Below are 18594 nucleotides of genomic sequence, written 5' to 3'. Positions count from 1 at the left end.
ATTATTTTAAAAACACAATACGGTTTGTAGATCATACAGGCTGCATAATGTAATCCCACTAATTAAAACACATCAGGCAGAGGTGGGGATGATTGGAGGTGATTGTTTTATGACTTCAAAAATAATCTAGAATCTTTCATTGCCCAACAATAATGGTTCTCATCGAGCCCAGTAATTGTCATTAGTACTTCTGACGGAAAAAGGTCCACCCTCTTTTCTACCCTAACGACAACTGTTCTTTGTTGCATGGTAGTTTGTAGAAATACTTTTGGTGGGCTAGACATACTTGCATACTTTATTTGGCTACTGATCATTTTTATGCAACTGATGGGTTTGAGGTTTAACAAATTTACCAAGGATTGGTTTGAGCTAGAGTTGCGACATTTCAGGGTAATACGACCATTCCGTTGTGACTAGCAAATCAAATGATTAAGCAACGACATGCACATGGTCGTCGAGCGAAGGTAATCTAGATAGGACCCACACGTATGAGGGCGGAGCAGTGGTCATAGAGACGGAGGAGCGGCGACCACAAACACCATAGGTGGATGATCTTCCGATGAAGGAGTGGTGGCGGCAGGAGGAGCTAAGTCACAATGATGCCAGTGGTAGTCGGAGCCGACGGCAACGCTAGGCTTAGCACCGTGCCTCACGTGAGGTCCAAGAGAGAGAAACATAGGGCACCGAGTCATGTTTGTCGTCCGGATTGCTCCAATGAGGGAAATGGGTGGGACATACCATCCTACTGATGGGGGCCTGTTTAGCGAGACATACCATTCTAGGAACTCCCCTTCAATAGCAAAGAAGATACTACTTACATCAATCATAGTGAGCCATTTGGGAGGTTGGGCTCCATGGAGCTTGTTTTTGTAAAAAAAAAAAAGAAAAACATATTTCAAAGCTTAATTTTCTTCTAAAAAAATTATACATGTTCATAAGTAGTATATATATTCTATAAGCCTACAAAGTTCCGCCATGAAATACATACACATGTGCCTTTTTTGTGTAGCTCTTACTTTTTTGTGTAGCTCTCACTTTAATGTATATCATCATCCATCATCGTTTCATATACATGTTCGATTCCATTCCAAACATTTGTATTTTTTACATGATTCCAAAGATTTGTTGCTTGCAAATGAAACTGGGCGATGGCCAAAGCCCAGCCCGTTTGAGAGCTCGGTCCCGAAGACAACACAACCGCACGAGAGAGAGGAAGACCTACCCACTCTCTCTGCCGCCGCCGCCGCTGTCACTACAACTCCACACCACCATCAGTGAGCTCCCGACCAGCCGGCGACCATGGCGGAGGCCTCACCGCCTCCTCTCCACCGCGGCCTCCCCAACGAGATCGCCATCTGGGAGATCCTCGTCCGCCTGCCCCCCAAACCCCTCCTCCGCTGCCGCGCCGTCTGCCGCATCTGGCTTTGCGCCACCTCCACCCGCGAATTTCTCCTCGCCCACCACGCCCGACAGCCCTCCCTCCCCCTCCTCTACAGCTACAACTACAATTGCAGCGGCGGCCTCGAGTCCCTAGACATCATCCCCTTCGACCACCGGGTGCGGGTAGGGGTCGCCGCCGCCGACCGTCTCCAGTCCGTCGCGCGAATTGGTGACCCTTCCGCCCGCCCATACATATCCTGCGATGGCTTCCTCGTCCTCTTAATCGGCCAAGAACACTTATGCAACCCGTCAATGTGCTCGCCTCCCAAGTCTTACCACCGGCACCCACCAACCCGCCGGAATGTACCCGCACGGCCCAACCGGCGAGTACAGGATACTGCTGGCTCCTGATGATCCAGATGACTCCTACCAGGTCTACACACTAGGCCCCAGCGAGCCGCCCAGGCACATAGACATAGAGGGCCCCAATGTGGAGGACTTGTCACCCAGTACACATCTCATGTTCCGTGGTAGCCTGCATTGGTGCATAGGCAGCATTATACATGTATTCAACACCACAACTGAGTCCTTCTGGCAGATGCTCGCTCCAGATGTTCCTCACAGTGTTGACCGGTATGTGATGGATATACTTTATGGCGCTGTCCTGTTTGAGATGGATGGAATGCTTAGCATGCCCATTCTTACTGATGAATTTACCAGCATTGGTATCTGGGCTATGCAAGACTATGAACATGAGGTCTGGACCTCAAAATACCGGGTCAAATTGCCACTTGCGGACCTCACCGTGCAGTTTGGAAAGTTTAACCCATTTCTTCATGGGGTGCCCGCTTTTTGGGACGGTGACGTGATCATCCTGGTCCAGTTTGGTGAGTGGCTACTTCAATTTGACATGGATGGCAAGTTGGTTGCTAATTTGCGCCATTGCAGAGGCCTCTTTCCAACTCGACATCAACTCAAGCAAACTCTTGTTCAGCATACCTTCTTTCCGACACTAGAGGGTTATGTTGTCAATGCTTCACCTTTCATCTGACCAAAAGATTATGCTGTGAAGACTTAGCCTTTCATCGGAGGCCGCTGTTCACTGTGTGGTGCTTCTTATCAGCTTAGCTCTGCTTATCCCTATGAGCTCTAGTATGTACTAATCAGATCCACTATGAGTCCAGTACCTTCTTTGTAGATGTATTAAAAATTGTGATGATGAAGCTCGGATTATTCCATGGTTGTGCTATACTATTTCATTGAATATCCTTTTGGGCAGAAGTGGTGGCAGTGAGTGTTGGTGCTAATCACAAGTCATTTCTGACTTGTGTCTCTGTTTTCTTGAACTCACAAGTGGAGATCCTTTTCCCCTTTATATGGTCTCCTCGTAGTATGCGATAGTTAGCAATCTAGCTGCCTCTTGTCTCTGCTTATTGAACAGAATAATTGACTTGTCTTTTTATGTGGTATACTTTTCTAGAGATTACCCAGTTGTCTTCTCAGAACTAACTATTTAGCAAATGTACATTTCTTATTCCTATTTTGTGTTTTGTTTTATCAGAAGGTGCAATGAGGCAGATTATCCTCTTGTTGGCTGCTAACCATTTCAAGGAATTAATACTATCATAGTACTATTCCTTTGACAATTAGGATTGTAGATCTGATAATAAAGATAAGAAATCGACTAAGTAAGGGTGGTGTTTGTGCCTTTCTAACTAATGTTTTTTTAACTGCAGTTTCTGCTTATTAGTTTGAGCATTAGGGATTATTTGCTGTTGACTGTATTCAAGAAACCATTGCACTCAATTTCAATCCCCACACAATACTGTTTGGTAACTTACCTAAAAGCTGTGTTGTTAGGCTAGTGCATGCAGTCGGGTGCCATCATAAGGAAAAAGTAGCTCACTGTCAGCTATGCTCTCAGCTCAAACTATGTCTTGAGCTGTGGAGGACATCCACTGCTAGTTTGTAAGAATAGTTCACTGTCAGGTATATTTATTAAAGGAAAAAAGCAGTTCACTCACGTGTTTCCTCTTGCAGCACAGTGCAGGTAGTTACAAGAAGGAAAGAAGATGACTCGAGTCTGTGTTTGTGAGTGAGTTCATCTATTGCTGCGGTCGTCGACATTTTGTTCGTGGAGATGTGTGTGCCAGCCTAAGTGCCTAACTGGTTGCCAGAATCCTAGGTATGGAAGGAACTTTTGATCCTTGCAGTCGTTGGTGTTGTTGTTTCACCTCCCTTTGGTGAAACAGCACATGATGTTACACTGATGCTCAGAATAATTGCTGTTATGAGCAGGCACGTCTATGCTCAAAATAAGAAGAGACGACAAAACACTTGAAAAGCTCGGGCTGGCGCGTTGCGACAAAACACAATAAGAAGAGAGTTACCCTGGGATGCAAGATACGAGGGGGGATGGGTCTGAAGACGCTCACCATGCTACTGTGTGCTGCACTAGCTACCAAGGCAGTGGCGTTACGAGCTGAGCTGCGGCAAGTTCTGAAGAGGCACCCAGAAATTCACGCTCTGACTGGTTGTGAGTCCTGTATGGAGGATATCTGCTGATGCTGTGGGTGCTTGATGAATGGTGTCTCGGTTGGGGCCTCGGTTGCCTCTGTCCAGAATGGCAGGGAGGAGAACTGGAGAATGGTGTCGGCAAGTTCTGAAGATCGCATCAAAGGTAATTGTACCATTGGGGCCTCGGTTGCCTCTCTCCAGAATTATTTTGTCTGTACCAAACCTGATTACCATGCGTGCGATGATAAGAAAGGCAAGCTGTACATGTGTGCTGAAGCAAGGCGACGCAAGATGCATCCCAGACGGTGGAGACGTGGTGAGTGATCAGTGGTGGATCAGACTCAATATTGAGGGCTCCTTTGTTGAACAGACTGGCAAAGGACGTACAGGTATATTATGCGTATAACATCAACAGTTCGGAATCGGCGGACAGAGTACCATGAAGCTAAAACGAGTTGGAGTTCTAGGGGGTGCAAAAAACTTCCTGATGTTGGATGGACACAGACTGATTCCAGCTGAATATGTGAAGACATGTTCTGATGGGGCTGGTGCTGGGGCTGTATTGCAAAGAGGGGATGACGGCGCTGTTATGTTTTTGCTGTTGCTGATTTTTGTTGGTTGGTCACAGCGCGTTGGTAAGGCTTCGCATGACGAGGCTCTGCCACTAATCAACAGCCTTAGTTCAGTTTTTCTTTTTTTAGAAGAAGCCTTAGTTCAGCTGAACGATTGTCCTCTCTGTTTATAGTTTACAACGGCCCATTGTGGACATGGGCTCGCGCCCGTCCCGGTTTATAGTTTACAGCGGCCCATTGTGGAAATTGGATATCTATCCTTCGTTACGTTTTTTCTTTTCAAGTACAATTTGCTACTCCCTATGGGTCACAGAGATAGTTGAAGCTTTTTAAGCTAAAATTATTTATTAAATAGAATATATTCTGATTAATAATTGTTGGGATGGCCGAGATGGTCTAAGGCGGCATGTTAAGTATGTGCTCCAAAAGGGCGTGGGTTCGAATCCCACTCTCAACAAACATAGTCTTTTCTCTCTAGTATAAAAACATCCTTCCTATTTTAAAGGCGCATGCAAATAGGCCGTGAACAAGAAAAACAATATATGGAGCTAGTGGAGTGGAGAGACGAGTTAATTAAGAAAGTAAATGTGGATTCTCATTTGGTAATAGGAGGCATTAGGAACGGGAGAAACTTTTCTAGGTTAGTTCAACAAGTGGCCTTGCATAAAGCGTATCGGCACTTCGGTATCTGTAGCACACCCGAGTCTTAGGGCAACAACTCGCACCACATCGCCGTTCTTGGAGTGAGGCACATCTTCATGTCTAAACCAGTATGCACAACGTCTCGCTGATATTTGGTCACCAGATGACAGACGGGCCTAGCTGTCAGCCCAGCGACAAGTACCTCGCAGAGGAAAATATCTTGTGCTCGAGTGAGCCCGGCTCCTCGGTGCATGCTGAAGGTCGCAGGAGCTCTCGAACATTTTTGCAAAAAAGCCTCCCGAAAAGTTTGCAAATTGTGCATAGGTAGAACAGATCCATCAGCTTTCTTTTTGAGGGGAATCAACTTTCTATATGCTGTCTGATCTAAGATCCAACGGCCCAAAAGCCCGTGTCACCGGAGAATTTGGGCCTCACGAGCATCTGATACTCCACCATACAGATGCTCAAATAATGACGGCGGTTTTTCTGAGAGACCTAGAATTAATAAATACACTATAAATAGAGAAGAGATCAGATGGCTCATATTGCGGCAAAACTCATCTTTGCTAACTATGTGCTGACATGCAAATCACGTTTTGGTATTAACTCGCATTGAATTCACATTGTCATCCAAAAAGGAATGTCACAGTGGTAGAAGCAGTGTAATATCTTTCGCAAAAAAATAAACAGTGTAATATAGAGTGTCATCCAAAAGGTTTTTTGATTGCACAAGCATTTTTTTATAAATTCGAAACATGCTTTGAAACACATAAATTCTAGTCATCAGAAATATTCGAACAAGCTCATGGGCGTCCAACACGTCCCTGCTGCCAGACATTGTTAATCAGAAATATTCTTCGCATCGACGACACGCTGGTCCAGCACTTCCCCAATGCCAATGTAAGCTGGCCGCGCCGTGCCCCACCGACGACGACAAGCTGGTCCAGCACGTCCCCGATGCCAATGTCGGCAGCTCCGTGCTAGTCGCGCCCTGCCGTACCAGCATGTCGTCGTCGGTACGGCAGGACGCGGGGATGTGCAAGTTGGACTAGATGTTTGGAAGAGCTTGCAGCACTGCTCGTTGAATAAAATGATTGCATTATAATAAACTTCCCTCCTAGTGAAATGTTCTGTTGCAAGTCAGTCTTGTTCATGTATCTATTGCATTAGGTTGGGTATTGACACTAGTAGAAAACTGGGCTTTGGTCACAGGGCAATATTCACATTAGATCCGGTTCAGTCACGAACCTGGACTAATGTAAGCATTGGTCCCGGTTCGTGCGGCCAGGGGCCTGCCGGGCCTCGTGGGGGCATTGGTCCCGGTTCGTCCGGACCCTTTGGTCCCGGTTAGTGGGACAAACCGGGACCAATGGGCCACGCTAAAGGCCCACCACCCTTTAGTCCCGGTTCATACCACAAACCGGGACTAAAGGGCTGGTCCTAGTTGCGGCCAATCTTTAGTCCCACCTCGCCAACCGAAGGGCGCTCACACCAGTTTATAAGCCCGTCCCTCTCTGCCTTGTTGAGCTCCTCTTAAAGTGAAAATAGATGTCCTTATACAGGGAATTTGACCTAAATTCACAGTAAATTTCATAGAAATTTATTATGAATTTAGGTTGAATTTCCTCTATAAGCACATCTATGTTCATTTTTTTATAGTAAATAAAATAAATAAACCTTAATAAAATAAAATAAAATAAACTATAGTAACTAAAATAAATAAACCTTAATAAATTAAATAAAAATAGCAGCAGTAAAATAAATAAAAATAGCAGCAGTAAAATAAATAAAAATAAATTAATTAAAGTAAAATACATAAGTAATTAGAAATAAAATAAATAAGTTTTTTGTTGTAAGTAGAAACAAAACAAAACAAATAAAGCAAAAGAGAAAACAAAAAGTAGAGAAAAAAAAATCATGCCACCTACTGGGCCACCACGGCCTGAATACGACTTGAAACCCATCCATGGGCCAGGATTCAGGCCCGCAGAAGGCCCAGTAGGCCCCACTGGCAAAGAGAACGGTTAGGCCCGAAAGCCTGCAGTTGAGAGGAGCTCGAGAGGGTGGGCGCAGCAGCGCTTATAAACCACTCTCGAGCACTCTCAACTAGCGAGGTGGGACTAAACTTTTGACGCGGGGCAGCACAAGGCCTTTGGTCCCGGTTGGTGCCACCAACCGGGACTAAAGGGGGGCATTGGTCCCGGTTCGTGGCACCAACCGGGACCAAAGGCCTTTAGTCCCGGTTGGTGGTCCCGGTTGGTGCCACGAACCGGGACCAAAGAGTTCCCTATATATACCCCATCGCCACAGCAGAGCACTCCATAATGCTCTGTTTTTTCTGGCCGGCGAGGGAGGGCATTTGGGTGCTCTAGCTCACCTCCTATGCACATGAGGTGTTCGATGAAATGTCTGAGCCACACTAGTTAATCTTTCTCCTCTCGAAACTCGACCTCCGAGCTCCATTTTCCCCGAGATTTGTCTAGGTTTAGCGGTCCGTCACGTCCCGTCCCCGTCTTCACCGCCATCGATCGCCCGCGCTGATCTCGTCGCCAGCACCCCCCGGTGAGCCTCTTGTTCTTATCTTCTTTCTGAAAGGAAAAAATTCTTACTTTAGATAGTTACTTGTCTAATTTTGTTACTTTTATTATTCCTTCTTATTACATAGTGCGATGGTTTTGGTATCCGCCCCCGTCGGCCCTCGTCCTGTCTATGATTCGGATGTGGTATATATTATCTTTTTATAACTATTTGGTTCATTTATTGTTTATGACAAATATACCGGCCAACGTGACATAGATTTTATTTATCTAGGAGGTGGTTGAACCGGAAATTCTAACCGACCCTATTGTCGAGAGGTTAAATTTAGTTGAAGAAGAAAACAATTACTTGAAGGAAAAAATAAAAAAAATTGAGGAGGAGAAGATGATATTGGAGTTGCATGTTGCGGATGTCGTCGATGGTCACAAGATCAAGATGGATGCAATGCGCTTGAAGATTAGAAAGATTAGAAAATATGCCAATCATACCGAGGCTTGGTATCATTATGCCGTTGGATCAATTGTTACCTTGGTTGCAATTATGATCGCATTTGTTTTCGCATTGAAATGTTTTACATAGTTTCAATGTATGGTTTAATTAATTAGATGCTCTGGAGAGCTATATATATGTTGTTAGATGAGAACTATGTATGTACTTTGGTTTTAATGTGATGATGAACTTCTATTAATTTGGTCACTTAATTATCTATTCATGATGTTCTGTAATGGTTTTTGACACACTTAATTATATATAATGCACGCAGATGAACCGGCAATGGATGTACGGTGATAGACACACCTCCGAGTACATTAAGGGCGTGCATGATTTTCTCGAAGTGGCTGAGACAAACCAGCAGAATGGTTTTATGTGTTGTCCATGCCCTATATGTGGGAATACGAAGTCTTACTCTGACCGGAAAATCCTTCACACCCACCTGCTTTACAAGGGTTTCATGCCACACTATAATGTTTGGACGAGGCACGGAGAAATAAGTGTTATGATGGAAGACGGCGAAGAAGAAGAGGACGATGACAACTATGTGCCCCCTGAATACGGTGATGCTGCAACGGGGGAAGCTGCTGAAGATCAAGAGGAACCAGACGATGTGCCCAATGATGCTGCAAGGGGGGAAGTTGCTGAAGATCAAGAGGAACCAGTGCCCGATGATGATGATCTCCGCCGGGTCATTGTCGATGCAAGGACCCAATGCGAAAGTCAAAAGGAGAAGCTGAAGTTCGATCGCATGTTAGAGGATCACAAAAAAGGGTTGTACCCCAATTGCGAAGATGGCAACACAAAGCTCGGTACCGTGCTGGAATTGCTGCAGTGGAAGGCAGAGAATGCAGTGCCTGACAAAGGATTTGAGAAGCTATTGAAAATATTGAAGAAGAAGCTTCCAAAGGATAACGAATTGCCCGACAGTACATACGCAACAAAGAAGGTCGTATGCCCTCTAGGATTGGAGGTGCAGAAGATACATGCATGCCCTAATGACTGCATCCTCTACCGCGGTGCGTACAAGGATCTGAACGCATGCCCGGTATGCGGTGCATTGCGGTATAAGATCAGACGAGATGACCCTGGTGATGTTGACGGCGAGCCCCCCAGGAAGAGGGTTCCTGCGAAGGTGATGTGGTATGCTCCTATAATATCACGGTTGAAACGTCTGTTCAGAAACGAAGAGCATGCCAAGTTGATGCGATGGCACAGTGAGGACCGTAAGAAAGACGGGAAGTTGAGAGCACCCGCTGACGGGTCGCAGTGGAGAAAAATCGAGAGAAAGTACTGGGCTGAGTTTGCAGCTGATCGAAGGAACGTATGGTTTGGTTTAAGCGCGGATGGCATTAATCCTTTCGGGGAGCAGAGCAGCAATCACAGCACCTGGCCCGTGACTCTATGTATGTATAACCTTCCTCCTTGGATGTGCATGAAGCGGAAGTTCATTATGATGCCAGTTCTCATCCAAGGCCCTAAGCAACCCGACAACGACATTGATGTGTACCTAAGGCCATTAGTTGAAGAACTTTTACAGCTGTGGAATGGAAACGGTGTACGTACGTGGGATGAGCACAAACAGGAGGAATTTAACCTGCACGTGTTGCTGTTTGTAACCATTAACGATTGGCCCGCTCTCAGTAACCTTTCAGGACAGACAAACAAGGGATACCACGCATGCACGCACCGTTTATATGACACTGAAAGTATATACCTGGACAAATGCAGGAAGAATGTGTACCTGGGCCATCGTCGATTTCTTCCGACCAACCATCAATGTCGAAAGAAAGGCAAGCATTTCAAAGGCGAGGCAGATCACTGGAAGAAGCCCGCCATGCGTACCGGTGATCACGTACTTGCTATGGTCAATGATTTACACGTAATCTTTGGAAAGGGTCCCGGCGGACTAGCTGTTCCGAATGACGCTGAGGGACACGCACCCATATGGAAGAAGAAATCTATATTTTGGGACCTACCCTACTGGAAAGAGCTAGAGGTCCGCTCTTCAATCGACGTGATGCACGTAACGAAGAACCTTTGCGTGAACCTGCTAGGCTTCTTGGGCGTGTATGGGAAGACAAAAGATACACCTGAGGCACGGGAGGACCTGCAATGTTTGCACGAAAAAGACGACATGCCTCCAAAGCAGTATGAAGGTCCTGCCAGCTACGCTCTTACGAAAGAAGAGAAAGAAATCTTCTTTGAATGCCTGCTCAGTATGAAGGTCCCGACTGGCTTCTCGTCGAATATAAAGGGAATAATAAATATGCCAGAGAAAAAGTTCCAGAACCTAAAGTCTCATGACTGCCACGTGATTATGACGCAACTGCTTCCGGTTGCATTGAGGGGGCTTCTACCGGAAAACGTCCGATTAGCCATTGTGAAGCTATGTGCATTCCTCAATGCGATCTCTTATAAGGTGATGGATCCAGAAATCATACCAAGGCTAAGGAGTGATGTGGCGCAATGTCTTGTCAGTTTCGAGCTGGTGTTCCCACCATCCTTCTTCAATATCATGACGCACGTCCTAGTTCATCTAGTCGACGAGATTGTCATTCTGGGGCCCGTATTTCTACACAATATGTTCCCCTTTGAGAGGTTCATGGGAGTCCTAAAGAAATATGTCCGTAACCGCGCGAGGCCAGAAGGAAGCATCTCCATGGGCCGTCAAACAGAGGATGTCATTGGGTTTTGTGTTGACTTCATTCCTGGCCTTAAGAAGATAGGTCTCCCTAAATCGCGGTATGAGGGGAGACTGACTGGAAAAGGCACGCTTGGAGGGGACTCAATAATATGCAGGGACGGATATTCTTGGTCTCAAGCACACTACACAGTTCTACAGAACTCTACCTTGGTGACCCCGTATGTCGATGAACACAAGAATAGTCTGCGCTCCAAACACCCGGAGTAGTGTGACGACTGGATTACATGTGAACACATCAGGACTTTCAGCAGTTGGTTGGAACGTCTCAGAGGTGATAGCACTGTTTGTGATGAGTTGTACTCGTTGTCCAGGGGACCATCTTCGACTGTATTGACTTACAAAGGATACGAGATAAATGGGAATACATTTTACACGATCGCCCAAGATCAAAAGAGCACCAACCAAAACAGCGGTGCCGCTTTGATGCAGCAACCGAGAGGGGAAAGGACACATATTATGGTTACATAATGGACATATGGGAACTTGACTACGGACATGATTTTAAGGTCCCTTTGTTTGAGTGCAAATGGGTCAATCTGTCAGGAGGCGGGGTACAGATAGACCCACAGTACGGAATGACAACAGTGGATCTGAACAATCTTGGGTACACTGACGAACTGTTCGTCCTAGCCAATGATGTGGCACAGGTTATCTATGTGAAGGACATGTCTACCAGACCGAGGAAAAGAAAAGATAAGGAAGCGAATACATCATACGATGAGCCAAAGCGCCACATAGTTCTTTCAGGAAAAAGGGACATTGTGGGAGTGGAGGGCAAGACAGACATGTCTGAAGATTATGAGAAGTTTCATGAAATTCCTCCCTTCAAAGTCAAGGCTGACCCAAGCATCCTAATAAACTGTGAAGATTATCCATGGTTACGACGCAATAAGCAAATGACACAAGCGAAGAAAAAGTGAAGACTTTCTCCCGCAACTATTATGATGATACCATGCCAACTTTGTAACAGACGAGTATGATACCATTGTCCGTTTTGTACAAGAAGTGCATCTAGTTTTTGCCGTACCCCTCTCAATTTTCTTGCACATGCTATGTGGATGAAATGATGATACCATGCCAACTTTCAACCTTTTCAGAGTTCATTTGAAATGCTTTTCAATTTTAGGGTCTTATAGCTCAAAATAATTAGTAAATGCATGAAAAATAACAGGCCAAAAATTAAAAATTATGCCACCTAATGGGCCACCACGGCCTGAATACGATTAGAAACCCATCCATGGGCCAGGATTCAGGCCCGCAGAAGGCCCAGTAGGCCCACAGGCATGTACAGAGAGGTTAGGCCCGTAAGCCTGCTTGAGAGAGGAGCTCGAGAGCTCAGGCGCACCGCACCTTATAAACAGGTGCGGCTCTCTCTCAGCTAGCGAGGTGGGACTAAACTCACCACCACGCCGCTGTGCAAGGCCATTGGTACCAGTTGGTGGCACGAACCGGGACCAATTCCACCCTTTGGTCCCTGTTGGTGCCATGAACCGGTACTAATGAGGCTGTGGCCCCACGAGCACCTTTAGTACCGGTTCGTGGCACGAACCGGTACTAGAGTTTCTTACTAAGCAGTTTTTCAGTCCCACCTCGCTAGCTGAGAGGCAGTAGGAGCGGTTTATAAGCCCTGAGTGCAGAGATGATGAAGAAGAGGCGCAATGCTGACGTTGCTTAGCTTCAAGCCTTGAGGAATAAGGTAGACTGCATGGAGCTATGTGCAGTGCAGTCTACACTATTCCGAAAGGCTTGAAGCAAATCAACGAGCATTGCGCCTCTTTTTTATTTTTAATAACTTATTACAACTCCGGACTTCTTGTGTTCCGACAAAATAAAATAAACTTTAATAAAATTTATGAAACTAAAATTAACAATGTATTTTCTGTTCAAAACATTATAAGAAATCTCTATTATTATTGAAACTAAATTCATATAAAATTGATGCAACTAAAATTATCGAAGTATTTTCTGTTCAAAATCATTAAAAGCAAAAAGAATTTTCATAAAGAACTTTTTTTAATAAAACTTTAATAAGCAAAAGAATTATCACAAAGTAAAATAAATAAGTAATTAGAAACAAAATAAAATAAAATAAATAAGTTTTTTGTTGTAAGTAGAAACAAAACAAAATAAATAAAGTAAAAAATAAAACAAAAAACTAAATACAGCAAAAAGAATTTTCATAAAGAACTTTTTTATAGAAACTTTAATAGCAAAAAGAATTATCATAAAGTAAAATAAATAAGTAATGAGAAACAAAACAAAATAAAATAAATAAGTTTTTTGTTGTAAGTAGAAACAAAACAAAATAAATAAAGCAAAAAGAAAACAAAAAACAGGCAAAAAATAAAAATTATGCCACCTACTGGGCCACTACGGCCTGAATACGACTAGAAACCCATCCATGGGCCAGGATTCAGGCCCACAGAAGGCTCAGTAGGCCCACAGGCATGTACAGAGAGGTTAGGCCTGTAAGTCTGCTTTAGAGAGGAGCTCGATAGCTCAGGCGCACCGCACCTTATAAACAGGTGCGGCTCTCTCTCAGCTAGCGAGGTGGGACTAAACTCCCACCACCACGCCGCTGTGCAAGGCCATTGGTCCCGGTTGGTGGCACGAACCGGGACCAATGCCACTCTTTGGTCCCGGTACGTGGCACCAACCAGGACCAATGCCCCTCCTTTAGTCCCGGTTGGTGCCACCAACCGGGACCAAAGGCCGCCGCTTCCCGCCCTTTGCGCTGCTGAAAAGAGGCCTTTGGTCCCGGTTGGTGGCACCAACCGGGACTAATGCCTACCTTTAGTCCCGGTTGGTGCCACGAACCGGGACTAAAGGCTTTGCTATATAAGCAAACACTTAGGAAATTTTTCAGAGTTCATCTGCAGTTTGCCCCGACGCCCCCGATGCCGCCAGGCTGCCCCGACGCCGCCAGGCTGCCCCGACGCCGCCCGTCGCCGTCGCCGTCGCCGTCGCCCGTGCCCGCCGTCGCCGTTGCCCGCGCCCTCGCCGTCAGCCGCGCCCCTGCCCCGACGCGCGCCGCCCCGGCCCGTCCCCGTCGTCGCCATCGCCCTGCCCCGCCCTTCGCCGCCGGCGCCCCCTACCCCGAGCGCGCGCCCACTGCCCCGTCGCCATCCTCGCCGCCGACCCTGCGGTCCTCCTCACCTTGGTCCGGCCGGCGCCCTTTTTTCATATATATGCTTTTTTTTCATATATATGCTTGTTTTTTTCATATATATGATGATATGTTCATGTATGAGTATATGTATGTATATATGTTCTCTGTGTATATATATGTTCATGTATATATGCAAAAGATAGATTTTTAGAAAAGTTAGGATTTTTTTCTGTTCATAGATTTTTTTGGTGATATTAATTATTGTAGAATATGCAAATGTTTGTATATTCATATGAACAATGCATTAGGCAAAACCTTTACTTTTTTTCGAAATTTTCTATTTGAACATTTTTTTATGAATGAGAGGAAAAAGGAAAATAAGAAGAGGAAGAAAGGAGAAGAAGAGGAGAGGAAGAAGAGGAGAAATAAATAAGAAGAGGAAAAAAGAAGAAAAAGAAGAGGAGAAGAAGAAAGGAATAGAAGAGAAGAAGAAAAATAGAAAAATTCTATTTTTCTTCTTCTCTCCTCTATTCCTTTCTTCTTCTCCTCTTTTTTTCTTCTTTTTTTCTTCGATCTTCTCCTCTATTCCTTTTCTTCTTCTCCTCTTTTTATTTCTTCTTCGTTTTCTTATGTTTTATCGGGTCTGTCGTCGTCGATATACCCCTCTCCCGATAACTTTAACACGCGGGGGGGTCGATATACCCCCTCCCCGATAATATTATTTTCCCATGTACGTATGTCGTCGTTGTCGATATAACCCCCTCCCGATAACTTCAACACGTGGGGGGGGGGTCGATATACCCCCTCCCCGATAACATTATTTTCCCATGTATGTATGTCGTCGTTGTCGATATATATAACTCCCTCCCAGTAACTTCGACATGATGGACGGTCGATATTTATACCCCCTCTCGACCGTGATAACTTATACCACGGGAGCACCCCCCGGCCCTCTCGCTCGACCAAAACTCTCGAGGACACCCAAACCCTAGAAAAAAACGATGTCGGTCTCCTACCCCCTCCCGCCGCGCCCCTACCCTTGAAGCGTTGCCGAGGCCACCCCAAACCCGGAATAAGCTAGGTCTACGTTTGCACTAATATATCCACCTGCTGTCATGTTTGTGTAATAATTGCCATGTTGTAATATTTGCAGAAACAATGGAGCACGGACGAGACGAGCAAGCAGAAGAGGTGTTGGGGGACATAATCTTAGCCGGAGGTGATATCTTGTCGTATCTTAACGACAATGATGGTCTGGAAGAACAGGGTGAAGAAGCAGGCTACAGTGATCGAAGAGTGGAGGAGGAAAAACATGATTATGATGGCTCCGGTGACCCAATGCTGGTGCAAGAAGGAGCCCGTGGTGACGGCTCCGGTGACCGAACAGAGTCCGGCCAGGTAAATATATTAGTTAAGCCTGTGCTGACTAGCTAATTGATGCATTCATTGTTTTGGTATGTACACATATTAATTAACACTCGTCTTTCTTCTTTTTTCTAGCCCTCCGGATCGAGCACAACTGCGGTAAAGAGACGAGGCCCGAAGAGAAAGTTGCGCTCGGATGAAAGGTTTGAGATCACAGCAATCGCGCGCGACGGCCAACCGATTGAACCCATCCAGACAAAGGATGCATTTGCTGCTCAGTGCGGGGTTCTAGTTAGGGACAAGATCCCGATCAGCATCCACCAATGGTATAAGCCTAAGAAGGAAGACCCTGAGGTGTCTTATGTCAATGATATGCAGAAAGATGATCTTTGGACTGAGCTGAAGGAAAATTTCACCCTACCGCCAGAGGAGGATGCGGAGAAGCCAGTTAAAGAGCAATTAATCAAGTCTCATGCTCTTAAGAAGATGGCAGACCTATTCAGGAGGTGGAAGAATGAGGTGAAAACGTTTGTCGACAAAGAAGAGACACCAGAATTCATCGGCCGGTATGAGAAGATCAGAGATCACTGGCCCGCATTTGTGGCCCACAAGACATCGGAAAAGAGTAAGAAGATGTCAGCCACAAACAAGAAGAATGCTGCGAAGAAGAAGGTTCACCATCGCACGGGGTCAGGTGGCTACCTCAAAGCCCGACCTAAGTGGGCCAAGGCTGAGAATGATCTGCTTGAAAAAGGGATCGAACCACAGACAATGAACTGGAGAGATCGTTGCCGGACTTGGTTCTTCGGGGCTGGCGGAACCTTGGATCCTGTATCAGGGAGGTGCGTTTGGACGAACGAGCTTTTGAGATACCAGTCAAGAAGATTCAGCAATATATCGATGCAGCGCAGGAAGGGACGTTCGTTCCAGACAGAGAGAACGACGAGCTCACAATGGCCCTCGGGAATCCTGAGCACCCTGGACGGACACGAGGCATGCGAGGCTCCGTTCTGTGGAAGGCTGGTTTTTCCGGACGCAGGCGGTTACAAAAGCCAGGAGAGGAGGAAAAAAGTGGAGCAGATCCAAATTCAGAAGCTGCACAAAAGGGTTCACGCGCTAGAGGAACGAGACGGCAATCGACATGCCGAAACTGCCCCCGAAGCTACACCGCCATCTCAGCGGAGAAGCAGCGTGGCTTCCACCGAGCTGCTTCAGCTGGAGCATGCGGCTCCTGCTAGCTACCCCGTGGATGCTACGGAGTCTCAACATTGCCACCTTATGGCGGAATGGCAGAACTTCAAAGTCAAGGCGGCTGTTGGCTCTGTTTTACCTCCTGAACCCGGCGCAACCTACCACTGCCGGCCGATTCCAGAAGGATATGCTAGGGTGATGGTGGATGAAATAACGGAGGGATTTGAGGAGCTCCAGCTTGACCACCCTACCGGTGAAGGGGAGACTCGGCTGGGTTCTGCTATGAAGACTCCATGCCTATGGCGGAAGGAGCTCATCAAGCTTCCGAACTGGACGGCTCCGGCGAGTAAGGGCACTCCGCCTCCTCCTCCGTCTCCTCCTCCGGCGAGTGATCAGGGCACTCAGCCTCCTTCTCCGGCGCGTGGCGGCACTCCGCCTCCTCCTCCGCCTCCTCCTCCGGCGAGTGATCAGGGCACTCAGCCTCCTTCTCCGGCGTGTGGCGGCACTCCGCCTCCTTCTCCGCCTGCGCCGGCGCGCCAGAGCAGCCAGCCTCCTCCTTCTCCGCCTCGTCAGCAAGGGCGGAAGAGACCTGCCGCCGCTGCGGCTGCTCCGGCGCGTCGTAGTCCTTCTCCTCCGCCTCGTAAGCACGGAAAGAAGACAGCCGCAGCCGCTCCGTCTGCTCTGCCGGCGTCTAGCAGTACAGCTGCCAGAGGCGGGAGGCAATACAGATTCGGTCCTTCTCTGAAGACTCCAGAGAAGTTACCATACGAGAGGACTGAGGAGGAAACCAGGAAGATCGTGCGAGCCGGAGTGACAAACTTCTTTGAAGGGGTGAAAGCAAAGAAACATCCACCTCCGGAGGAGAAGGTAGATCCGGTGAAAGCAAAGCGCAATCTGGCTGCCCTGACAAAACCACCAAAGTCTCCGCCGAGAGGCAACTATGAGCGCATTCTTGCAAAGACATATGCCGAAGCGGAGCGGTCGAGAAGTACTGTCAGTGATCAAAGGTTAAAAGAATGACGAGCTGGGAAAAAAATTGCCCAGCTCGGCGAACAAGCGAACTAATCGTGCCCCCCGCTCAAGGTGTCAAAAGACATCATCACTAATGATCCGAGGATGGTGCCCGGTTATAGCAATCTTGGAGATTACCTGCCCGACGATGTACATTATGAAATCATGGAGGTGGACGAACACAAATACCATTACAGGAAGCCTCTCGTCAAAGATGAAAGATCTCTAACAACGATGATGCGAAGATTACATGATTGGTACATGAAAACCTGCAGAGAGTCTGATGGGACGAGTACTTTGACGCTGAGAGTTAAACCGGAGCATGACCTCGTTGGAATTGAACTGCTGAATGTTCCATTTGAGGATTTCTTCTAGTTTTACAATCAAAAGGCCCTCGATAAAACAACGATCACTTGCTACTGTCTGTAAGTAGTACTACTTCTGTCATTAAGTCTCTCTATATAGGTCAACTCTTTCATTGCATGTATTTATAATTATCCTCACTATATTATGCAGATTGAAGATCGCCGAATTGAAGAAAAGACAAATCGGTGATATTGGGTTCATTAACACAAATCTCATAGATGCATATACGGTTGAAAAACATCCCAAAAAAGCCGAGGCCAACTTGCTACAATCGTTGGTATTAAATCAAAACAAAGATATAATACTCTTTCCTTACAACTTCAAGTGAGTGTTACTGTCTTGTGCATATTTGGTTTCCCTTATTAGTCCAGGTTATGGTAATGTAATTGATGACTTATGCATGCACGCGCAGCTTTCACTATATTCTCCTAGAGATTAAGCTTGAGCAGGGAGTAGTAACCATCTTGGACTCGAGACGAAAAGATCCCCAGGACTATGCGAACATGACTCAAATGCTCGAGAAGTAAGTTAAATCGATCATTATCCACCATATCAGCAACTTTGTTCATTTCCTGATATCAAGTAATTGTTTTCTTTGTCTGGCAGGGTTTGGAGAAAATTCACCGCAAAAGCTCCGGGACTGCCGAAGAAGCTGCAATTTAAACACCCGAAAGTAAGTACTATAGTAGCATGTTCCGCGCATC

The 18594-nt window shown here is 46.3% G+C and overlaps 1 long non-coding RNA gene across 1 annotated transcript; it reads left to right on the top strand.

Moving 5' to 3' along the window:
- The first annotated feature begins 1189 nt into the window (after positions 1-1189).
- Positions 1190-4789, top strand: LOC123080564 (uncharacterized). The gene is made up of 3 exons (XR_006438470.1): positions 1190-2532; positions 3421-3565; positions 3679-4789. It is a non-coding gene; the product is annotated as an uncharacterized lncRNA (long non-coding RNA).
- Positions 4790-18594: the final 13805 nt, after the last annotated feature.

Source organism: Triticum aestivum, chromosome 3D (assembly GCF_018294505.1).
Source record: "Triticum aestivum cultivar Chinese Spring chromosome 3D, IWGSC CS RefSeq v2.1, whole genome shotgun sequence".
Lineage (NCBI taxonomy): Eukaryota > Viridiplantae > Streptophyta > Magnoliopsida > Poales > Poaceae > Triticum > Triticum aestivum.
This window is presented reverse-complemented; position numbering and strand designations above follow the sequence as displayed.